Genomic DNA, 10,883 nt, shown 5'->3' on the forward strand with positions numbered 1-10,883 from the left:
TTTCTCTAAAGCAACAGAATTGCAAGTTCCATGGACTTCCATTGGAAGATCCTCATCAGTTTTTAGCTGAATTCTTGCAAATCTGTGACACTGTCAAGACTAATGGGGTTGACCCTGAGGTCTACAGACTTATGCTATTCCCTTTTGCTGTAAGAGACAGAGCTAGAATATGGTTGGACTCACAACCTAAAGAAAGCCTGGACTCATGGGAAAAGCTAGTCAATGCCTTCTTGGTAAAGTTCTTTCCACCTCAAAAATTGAGTAAGCTTAGAGTGGAAGTCCAAACCTTCAGACAGAAGGATGGAGAATCCCTCTATGAAGCTTGGGAAAGATACAAACAATTGATCAGAAAGTGTCCATCTGATATGCTTTCTGAATGGAGCATCATAGGTATTTTCTATGATGGTCTCTCTGAACTATCCAAGATGTCTTTGGATAGCTCTGCTGGAGGATCTCTTCATCTGAAGAAGACGCCTACAGAAGCTCAAGAACTAATTGAAATGGTTGCAAATAACCAATTCATATACACTTCTGAAAGAAATCCTGTGAACAATGGGACAAATCAGAAGAAAGGAGTTCTTGAGATTGATACTCTGAATGCCATTCTGGCTCAGAATAAAATATTGACTCAACAAGTCAATCTGATTTCTCAAAGTCTGTCTGGAATGCAAAATGCACCAAGCAGTACTAAGGATGCTTCATCTGAAGAAGAAGCCTATGATCCTGAGAACCCTTCAATGGAAGAGGTGAATTACCTAGGAGAACCCTATGGAAACACCTATAATTCTTCATGGAGAAATCACCCAAATTTCTCATGGAAGAATCAAGAGAGACCTCAACAAGGTTTCAACAACAATAATGGTGGAAGAAACAGGTTTAGCAATGGCAAGCCTTTTCCATCATCTTCTCAGCAACAGACAGAGAATTCTAAGCAGAACCCATCTGACTTAGCAACCATGGTCTCTGATCTGATCAAGACCACTCAAAGTTTCATGACTGAAACAAGGTCCTCCATTAGGAATTTGGAGGCACAAGTGGGACAGCTGAGCAAGAAAGTTACTGAACTCCCTCCAAGTACTCTTCCAAGCAATACAGAAGAAAATCCAAAAGGAGAGTGCAAGGCCATCAACATGGCCGAATTTGGAGAGGAAGGAGAGGAAGTGAACGCCACTGAGGAAGACCTCAATGGGCGTGCACTGGCCTCCACTGAGTTCCCAAATGAGGAACCATGGGAATCTGAGGCTCAAAATGAGACCATAGAGATTCCATTGGACTTACTTCTGCCCTTCATGAGCTCTGATGAGTATTCTTTCTCTGAAGAGGATGAGTATGTCACTGAAGAGCAAGTTGCTAAATACCTTGGAGCAATCATGAAGCTAAATTACAAGTTATTCGGAAATGAGACTTGGGAGAATGAACCTCCTTTGCTCACCAAAGAACTGGATGACTTGTCTAGGCAGAAATTACCTCAAAAGAGACAAGATCTTGGGAAGTTTTCAATACCTTGTACCATAGGCACCATGACCTTCAAGAAGGCTCTGTGTGACTTAAGGTCAAGTGTAAACCTCATGCCTCTCTCTGTAATGGAGAAGCTAGGTGATGACAAGTCATCATATACCCATTTTTCAAGCTAATTTCACTTGTTTTGTTAGCATTTATGCACTTTCTTGCATCCTAAGTTAGTGATTTGGAGTGAAAATGCACAACTTCTCTAAATCAAGCAACCACCATGAAAATAATGATAAGTCATGAGGTTTAAGCTAACTTTAATTGCATTTTAATTGATTTATAAGCCTCTTGAATTTAGTGATGCTTTGAGTGGTTGTTTGGTTTATTTTAGGTGAAGAAAAGAAAAGAAAATGGAAAGCGTGGCATAAAAAGTGTAGCCAAAGAAAGAAAAGCGTGGCCGAATCAAGAGGAGGCGTGCCGCATTATAATGGGGAAGCAACCTTGCCCTCCACAAGGGCAGAATGCCCTCTAGGAGGGCAGCATCAAGTGACCAAGCAAGCAAAGGCAACCCTGCCCTGCCCTTGTGGAGAGCAGGATCGGGCTCCATGAGAAAGAAATCCAAGGAAAAATAGCTCCCATGCAAGCCACAAGGTTCGAACCAAGAACCATGAGGAAGCCAAGCCTTGAGACCAAATAGCGTGCCAAGAAATCAAAAGAAAAAGTAGCGTGTTTGCAAGCCACCAGATTCGAACACGGGCCATGAGATTGGGAACCTTGCCCTGCCCTTGGCGCGGGCAGGGCAGCATTTGAAATTGGCGCATCACACACAAGACCTTGGCGCACCAACTCTGCTTCCTGGCACACCAAACCATTCCTGCCCTGCCCTTGGCGCGGGCAGGGAGCATCCACGCGTCAACGTGCTTCGCGCGCACGCGCGCTCCTCAAATCTGGCCGTCCCACGCATCAACGTGCAGCACGCGCATGCGCGCTTCTCAATTCTGGCAGCACCAAGCGCAAGCACGCATCACGTTCTGGCGCAGCAGCTTTCCCGCCCTGCCCTTGGCGCGGGCAGGGCAGCCTCTGGCGCACCAAGCTCATGCCAGACACGCACCAACTCGCACCAGAATCGCACATGGCCGCACCAACTCCAAGCACCAAGCATCAATTTTCTGCCCTGCCCTCCACAAGGGCAGGGCAGCCTCCTGGGAGTGGTTTTTGGGCCAAAATTCAAATTAAAAATTGATTTGAATTCATTTATTCACCAATCCAAAAGCCCATCCAAATCCCATCATCCAAGAATAGAAAGTGTATAAATAGGACTTAGTTTGATGTAACTAGGACTTTTAGCTACCTTTACTTTTGAGCTTTGCAATTTTGGTTTTCATTCTGAATTTTTGAACTTCTTTTGAGCTTTCTTGAGAGATTTGTCCGAGCACCAAGAGGATCAAAGGAGAATTGCTTGATCTCCTTCCTCAATTCCCTTGGGCAATTCTTCTCTTCTGTTTTCTGAGTATTGGGTGTGTGAAATTGGGGAAATTCTGTCCCAATTCCCATTCAAACTCTTTGCATTATATTTTCTGCATAATTCAATCCAAATTCTGTTCTTCTACTGCTTTCTCTTTTAATTTTCTGTCAATTGCTCAGTAACTTCAGATCTGGGAAGGAAATTGGGTTTTAGGCTCTGCTACCTAAGCCCTTGGGATCCTGAGATCACTTTTGGTTCCTCTGTGAACCTTTACTGCACTTTAATTTCCTTGCTGTTTAAATTTCCTGTTTGCATCCAATTCATTTCTGCTACCTTCCTTACTGCAATTTACTTCTTCTTGTTTAGATCCTGCAATCCCATTCCTCAATTCCCCTTTACATTCAGCAATTTATCTTTCTTGCCATTTAAGTTACTGCAATTTAAGTTTCTTGCACTTTAAGTTTCAGTCATTTACTTTCTTGCTCTTTAAGTTTCTGCACTTTTACTCTTCTGTTCTTTATTTTACTGCATTTCTCCCTTCCCCCTTTACATTTACTGTCATTTAATTTCTGATAAACACAAATCACTCAACCAAAACTTGATTCGCTTGACTAAACCACCCACTAAACTAAAATTGCTCAATCCTTCAATCCCTGTGGGATCGACCTCACTCATGTGAGTTATTATTACTTGATGCGACCTGGTACACTTGCCGGTGAGTTTTGTGTTGGATCGTTTTCCACACATTAAGTTTTTGGCGCCGTTGCCGGGGATTGAAATAGATTGACAATGATTAAGTGAAGTGGAGGTCTAGATTAAGCATTTTTTTTCCTTTCTGTTATTCTAACTCTTACTAACACGCTAACTGTTTGAGAAATTGCCTCTATTAACTCACTAACAAATTATCTCAAGTAAACTATACCTACTTCTCAAGTATGTTGTTGTTTGGTCATCCTGATTGGTTGCATATCACAGGAAATCAAGTCCCTACAGACAAATGAAATGAAGCCACCCCTCATTACACTCATCAAGAACAATTGCTCTTTTGATGGAAGTCCATCGGAAGATCCTCAGCAGCACATAACCACTTTCCTAAAGACCTGTAATGCAGTCAGAACCGACGGTTCAGATCAAGACACTTACAAGATTCTGCTATTTCCCTTCTCATTAAAGGGTAAAGCTACACAATGGTTTGAAAGTTTTCCCCAAGGAAGTATCACTAGTTGGGATGATTTAGTTACCAAATTTCTGGCCAAATTCACCCCGTCTAGACAGATCATCCAGCTGAAAAAGGAAGAACATCTATTCATACAAGGAGATGAAGAACCGCTCTTTAAAGCCTGGGAAAGATACAAGAAAGCAACTGATAAAGTGGGCTTCCGAGCTTTCTATGAAGGACTCACTCCAGAAACAAGAAAAGCAGTGGATCACTTCTCAGATGGGTTACTCAAAGCAACAACAACTACCCAAGGAATTTCAGATTTCAATGACAACGGAGTCAACAACCAACACTCAATTGAGAAATCACAGAATGCAATCCCAGAAAAAGAAGTAATAAACATCGAAGGGGTGACTGTGTTCGATGACTTAAACAGACAAATGCATCATCAACCACAGCAAAATATGGATCTATCTGCTACAGAGATTACCAAATTCCCACCATGGAGACCCCATTCTTATCTGAGAATGAGGGAGCCTCAACGTCAAGAACAAGGAAATTTCCACCAGGGTAACTCCATGACCACAAACAATCAACATCACCCAACCATCAACATTATTCGAAACCAACATTCACAACACAGACACCCCCAGACTCATTTCAACTGGAGAAGGAATGAATGCCAAGACTACAAACCAAGGGATTTCAGTTGTAATCACCACAACTTCACAAATCAACAAGAACATCATTACAGCAATAACAACCACTACATGCTTCCACCACACCCACCCTTCCTACCTTTAACATGTCATAACCAACCAACCTCACAAAACTCTCAGAGAATCACAAACCTGGAGATCCTAATGGAAAGAATGATGAAACATCAAGAGGAGACAGCCAAGAACCAAGAGATGTTAATGAGAAGACTTGAGGAGCGGATAACTCAAGTGGCAAAGCATTTTGCAGATAGGGGTGAGAAGAAACCAAATACCTTCTTCAAAACCATTGAAGGCAAACCAACCAATAACAAAGATGTTACAAAGAAGGAAGGATGGAAAGAGATCATAGAGGACAATGAGAAAATACTAGACAAAGGAAGCACAAGCCAAGAAAAACACAAAAAGGAATTCTATCAAGAAGAAACAGAGGATAAAACTAAAGGAAAGAAAAAAATCCTCACCGGAGATTTTTCACCAGGGGATCGAGTGATGATCAATATTCAACCTCTGAAGGTGTCCCCACAGTTACCTGAGCATTACATTGTAACTAAGATTCTTCCACAAGAAGCTATAGAGGTCGTCAAAGAGGGAACCGGAAGGAAATTCACAGTAAAGAAAGACAAGCTGAGACACTGCGATTTTCAACCTCCTTGAAGCAAAAATGAAGATGTCAAGCTAATGACAATAAAAGAGCGCTTGTTGGGAGGCAACCCAACCTGAGGTAGTTTCTTTTCATAACTTTTCAATAAAAATGTTGAGTAATTGGTATGGATTGCAAGGAGCTAAGTTTGGTGTTGCACACCAAAACAATTTGAGGAAGAATGAAAACTTCTAAGTTTGGTGTTCCACCAAAAATATCATTTAATACATTCTCACCTCTTGCATGATTCTAACTCCAAGCAATCAACCACATTACTCAACTGTTAAATTGTTTTCTAGCTTTAATTCCATTAACCTTTAGCAAGGATACATGGTTTCCAATATGGTTAACTTTGTACATCTGAGACAGTGGCAAAACAATTAAGTTTGGTGTTCACACACCAAAACAAATCCTGAAACCACACTCAGTTATGCTTACTAACCATATGATCAAGGGCTTGAGAAGCAAGCAACTTTGAGGATTATGCAGGACATGAATCAATAATTGAAGACACTATGCATTTTGACTCAAAGGGATCATAGCAGAAAGAAAAATCAAAGGGCTGCAACTACAAAGGTTGTATCTGAACTTAACTCTTGCTGCTGTGTGATATTTTGAATTTGGAAACCATTATATGCCTTGCTAAAGTGTTCATCTAGTTGCAAGTGAAATTGTTTGTGAAAATGATAAGTCTGCATAATGCTTGTAGCCATCAATCAGATTTAAATATTGCTTTGTTTCCCATATGCTTAAATAAAAGAGTTTGGTTTGAATTGAAAAGAGAAAAATCCAATGTTGCATGAGTATGAATGGAAGTTGGTGATGGCACATGTGTTTGATTAAATGTATAACTCATGAAATAAATGTTGCATGATATCATTCTCATTCAATTATAAGTTAGCTTGCTGTTACATAGACCTTTATCAATAATGAAGCACCCTTGGTAACAAAAACAGAAAGAAAAGGAAGAAAGAAAAAGCCAAAATGGCAAGAAAAACAAAGAATAAAGGTTGGACACCAATGGTTTGGACCCTAGGACAAATGCCTGTGGTGTTCTTGTACTGAGATCTGCTTGGATGAGTAAATTCTAAGGGGTATTTTGAAACCCGGTCACTTAGATCAACTGATTTGGGATGGCCAATTGAAAATCCACAATAAAGAGCAACTTAGATACAAAGCACTTAGTGATCCAAAGAGATGCTGGGCATCAATGATCCTAGGAAGAATTAGTGAGCTAAGTGTCTGTGGTGGAAAGATGTTGAGCAAAATAAAAGAAAATGAAGCCAAAGGCTAAGCTGCAACATTTAACACCAAACCTCTTAAAGAAATAAAAAGCTTGTTAAAGCATTGTAAACCAAGAAAAGTTACCAAGGGAGTGATCAAAAGGAGAGTCTTATAACAGCAAGTTTAGCAAACCTTGGATGCAAAATGTGTATTATGCAGCAGCAACAATAAATGAGTGTCATTGTCTGCATAAATGCCCCATGAATTGAAGTTCTGCTATCTGCATAATAAGGATTTATGTTCTTTTCTTATTTCATATCATTTACTCTTAGTTTTGGTGCTTGCTTGGGGACAAGCAAGGTTTAAGTTTGGTGTTGTGATGACAAGTCATCATATACCCATTTTTCAAGCTAATTTCACTTGTTTTGTTAGCATTTATGCACTTTCTTGCATCCTAAGTTAGTGATTTGGAGTGAAAATGCACAACTTCTCTAAATCAAGCAACCACCATGAAATTAATGATAAGTCATGAGGTTTAAGCTAACTTTAATTGCATTTTAATTGATTTATAAGCCTCTTGAATTTAGTGATGCTTTGAGTGGTTGTTTGGTTTATTTTAGGTGAAGAAAAGAAAAGAAAATGGAAAGCGTGGCATAAAAAGTGTAGCCAAAGAAAGAAAAGCGTGGCCGAATCAAGAGGAGGCGTGCCGCATTATAATGGGGAAGCAACCTTGCCCTCCACAAGGGCAGAATGCCCTCTAGGAGGGCAGCATCAAGTGACCAAGCAAGCAAAGGCAACCCTGCCCTGCCCTTGTGGAGAGCAGGATCGGGCTCCATGAGAAAGAAATCCAAGGAAAAATAGCTCCCATGCAAGCCACAAGGTTCGAACCAAGAACCATGAGGAAGCCAAGCCTTGAGACCAAATAGCGTGCCAAGAAATCAAAAGAAAAAGTAGCGTGTTTGCAAGCCACCAGATTCGAACACGGGCCATGAGATTGGGAACCTTGCCCTGCCCTTGGTGCGGGCAGGGCAGCATTTGAAATTGGCGCATCACACACAAGACCTTGGCGCACCAACTCTGCTTCCTGGCGCACCAAACCATTCCTGCCCTGCCCTTGGCGCGGGCAGGGAGCATCCACGCGTCAACGTGCTTCGCGCGCACGCGCGCTCTTCAAATCTGGCCGTCCCACGCATCAACGTGCAGCACGCGCACGCGCGCTTCTCAATTCTGGCAGCACCAAGCGCAAGCACGCATCACGTTCTGGCGCAGCAGCTTTCCCGCCCTGCCCTTGGCGCGGGCAGGGCAGCCTCTGGCGCACCAAGCTCATGCCAGACACGCACCAACTCGCACCAGAATCGCACATGGCCGCACCAACTCCAAGCACCAAGCATCAATTTTCTGCCCTGCCCTCCACAAGGGCAGGGCAGCCTCCTGGGAGTGGTTTTTGGGCCAAAATTCAAATTAAAAATTGATTTGAATTCATTTCTTCACCAATCCAAAAGCCCATCCAAATCCCATCATCCAAGAATAGAAAGTGTATAAATAGGACTTAGTTTGATGTAACTAGGACTTTTAGCTACCTTTACTTTTGAGCTTTGCAATTTTGGTTTTCATTCTGAATTTTTGAACTTCTTTTGAGCTTTCTTGAGAGATTTGTCCGAGCACCAAGAGGATCAAAGGAGAATTGCTTGATCTCCTTCCTCAATTCCCTTGGGCAATTCTTCTCTTCTGTTTTCTGAGTATTGGGTGTGTGAAATTGGGGAAATTCTGTCCCAATTCCCATTCAAACTCTTTGCATTATATTTTCTGCATAATTCAATCCAAATTCTGTTCTTCTACTGCTTTCTCTTTTAATTTTCTGTCAATTGCTCAGTAACTTCAGATCTGGGAAGGAAATTAGGTTTTAGGCTCTGCTACCTAAGCCCTTGGGATCCTGAGATCACTTTTGGTTCCTCTGTGAACCTTTACTGCACTTTAATTTCCTTGCTGTTTAAATTTCCTGTTTGCATCCAATTCATTTCTGCTACCTTCTTTACTGCAATTTACTTCTTCTTGTTTAGATCCTGCAATCCCATTCCTCAATTCCCCTTTACATTCAGCAATTTATCTTTCTTGCCATTTAAGTTACTGCAATTTAAGTTTCTTGCACTTTAAGTTTCAGTCATTTACTTTCTTGCTCTTTAAGTTTCTGCACTTTTACTCTTCTGTTCTTTATTTTACTGCATTTCTCCCTTCCCCCTTTACATTTACTGTCATTTAATTTCTGATAAACACAAATCACTCAACCAAAACTTGATTCGCTTGACTAAACCACCCACTAAACTAAAATTGCTCAATCCTTCAATCCCTGTGGGATCGACCTCACTCATGTGAGTTATTATTACTTGATGCGACCCGGTACACTTGCCGGTGAGTTTTGTGTTGGATCGTTTTCCACACATCACTAGGAATCTTTGAGGTGCAAGCTGCAAAAATCTCACTAGAGATGGCAGACAACTCAAGAAAACAAGCTCATGGACTTGTAGAGGATGTTTTGGTGAAGATTGAAGACCACTACATCCCTGCTGATTTCATAGTCCTAGAGACTGGGAAGTGCATGGATGAAACCATCATCCTTGGCAGACCCTTCCTAGCCACGGCAAAGGCTGTAATTGATGTTGATGGAGGTGAACTGATCATTCAAGTGAATGAAGAATCCTTTGTGTTTAAGGCTCAAGGATGTCCCTCTGTCACCATGGAGAGGAAGCATGAAAAGCTTCTCTCAAATCAGAGTCAAACAGAGCCCCCACAGTCAAACTCTAAGTTTGGTGTTGGGAGGCCACAACCAAACTCTAAGTTTGGTGTTGAACCCCCACATTCAAACTCTAAATTTGGTGTTGGGAGGTTCCAACAGTGCTCTGAGAAAATGTGAGGCTCCATGAGAGCCCTCTGTCAAGCTACTGACATTAAAGAAGCGCTTGTTGGGAGGCAACCCAATGTTATATTTTATCTATTTTCTTTTGTTATTTTATGTTTTTTGTAGGTTGATGATCATAAGAAGTCACAAAATCAATTGAAAAAGCAAAAACAGAATGAAAAACAGGAAGAAAAACAGCACACCCTGGAGGAAGAACCTACTGGCGTTTAAACGCCAGTAAGGCTAGCAGGTGGGCGTTTAACGCCCAGTCTGGCACCATTCTGGGCGTTTAACGCCAGAAAGGGGCACCAGACTGGCGTTAAACGCCAGGAAAGGGCAAGAACCTGGCGTTAAACGCCAGAAATGGGCACCAGCCCGGCGTTTAACGCCAGAATTGGCTAAAAACGTGGTTTTGCATGCCATTTGGTGCAGGGATGACTTTTCCTTGACACCACAGGATCTGTGGACCCCACAGGATCCCCACCAACCCCACCACTCTTTCTTCTTTTTCACCCATTCACCAATCACCTCAACACCTCTTCCCCAAAAACCCTTCACCTATCAAATCCCATCTTTCTCTTCACCACTCACATCCATCCTTCATAAAACCCCACCTACCTCACCCTTCAAATTCAAACCACTTTCCCTCCCAAACCCACCCATACATGACCGAACCATGAGCCCCTCCTCTCCTATATAAACCCTTCTTCACCCCTTCATTTTCACACAACCTAACCATCACTTCTCCCCCTCTTTGGCCGAACACAAAGCCATTCCCTTCTTCCTCATTTCTTCTTCTTCTACTCTCTTCTTTCTTCTTTTGCTCGAGGACGAGCAAACCTTTTAAGTTTGGTGTGGTAAAAGCATTGCTTTTTGTTTTTCCATAACCATTTATGGCATCCAAGGCCGGAGAAACCTCTAGAAAGAGGAAAGGAAAGGCAAAAGCTTCCACCTCCGAGTCATGGGAGATGGAGAGATTCATCTCAAGGGTGCATCAAGACTACTTCTATGAAGTTGTGGCCTTGAAGAAGGTGATCCCCGAGGTCCCCTTTTCACTCAAAAAGGGTGAATATCCGGAGATCCGACATGAGATCCGAAGAAGAGGTTGGGAAGTCCTCACCAACCCCATTCAACAAGTCGGAATCTTAATGGTTCAAGAGTTCTATGCCAATGCATGGATCACCAAGAACCATGATCAAAGTGTGAACCCGGATCCAAAGAATTGGCTTACTATGGTTCGGGGGAAATACTTGGATTTTAGCCCGGAAAATGTAAGGTTGGCATTCAACTTGCCTATGATGCAAGGAGATGAACATCCTTACACAAGAAGG

The 10,883-nt window shown here is 42.1% G+C and overlaps 1 non-coding gene across 1 annotated transcript; it reads right to left on the minus strand.

Annotated features, from left to right (window-relative positions):
- Positions 1-263: 263 nt before the first annotated feature.
- On the minus strand, positions 264-371 carry LOC130965028 (small nucleolar RNA R71). The gene has a single exon (XR_009081087.1). It is a non-coding gene; the product is annotated as a small nucleolar RNA R71 (small nucleolar RNA).
- Between the last annotated feature and the right edge of the window lie 10,512 nt (positions 372-10,883).

This window comes from Arachis stenosperma, chromosome 2, assembly GCF_014773155.1.
Source record: "Arachis stenosperma cultivar V10309 chromosome 2, arast.V10309.gnm1.PFL2, whole genome shotgun sequence".
Classification (NCBI taxonomy): domain Eukaryota; kingdom Viridiplantae; phylum Streptophyta; class Magnoliopsida; order Fabales; family Fabaceae; genus Arachis; species Arachis stenosperma.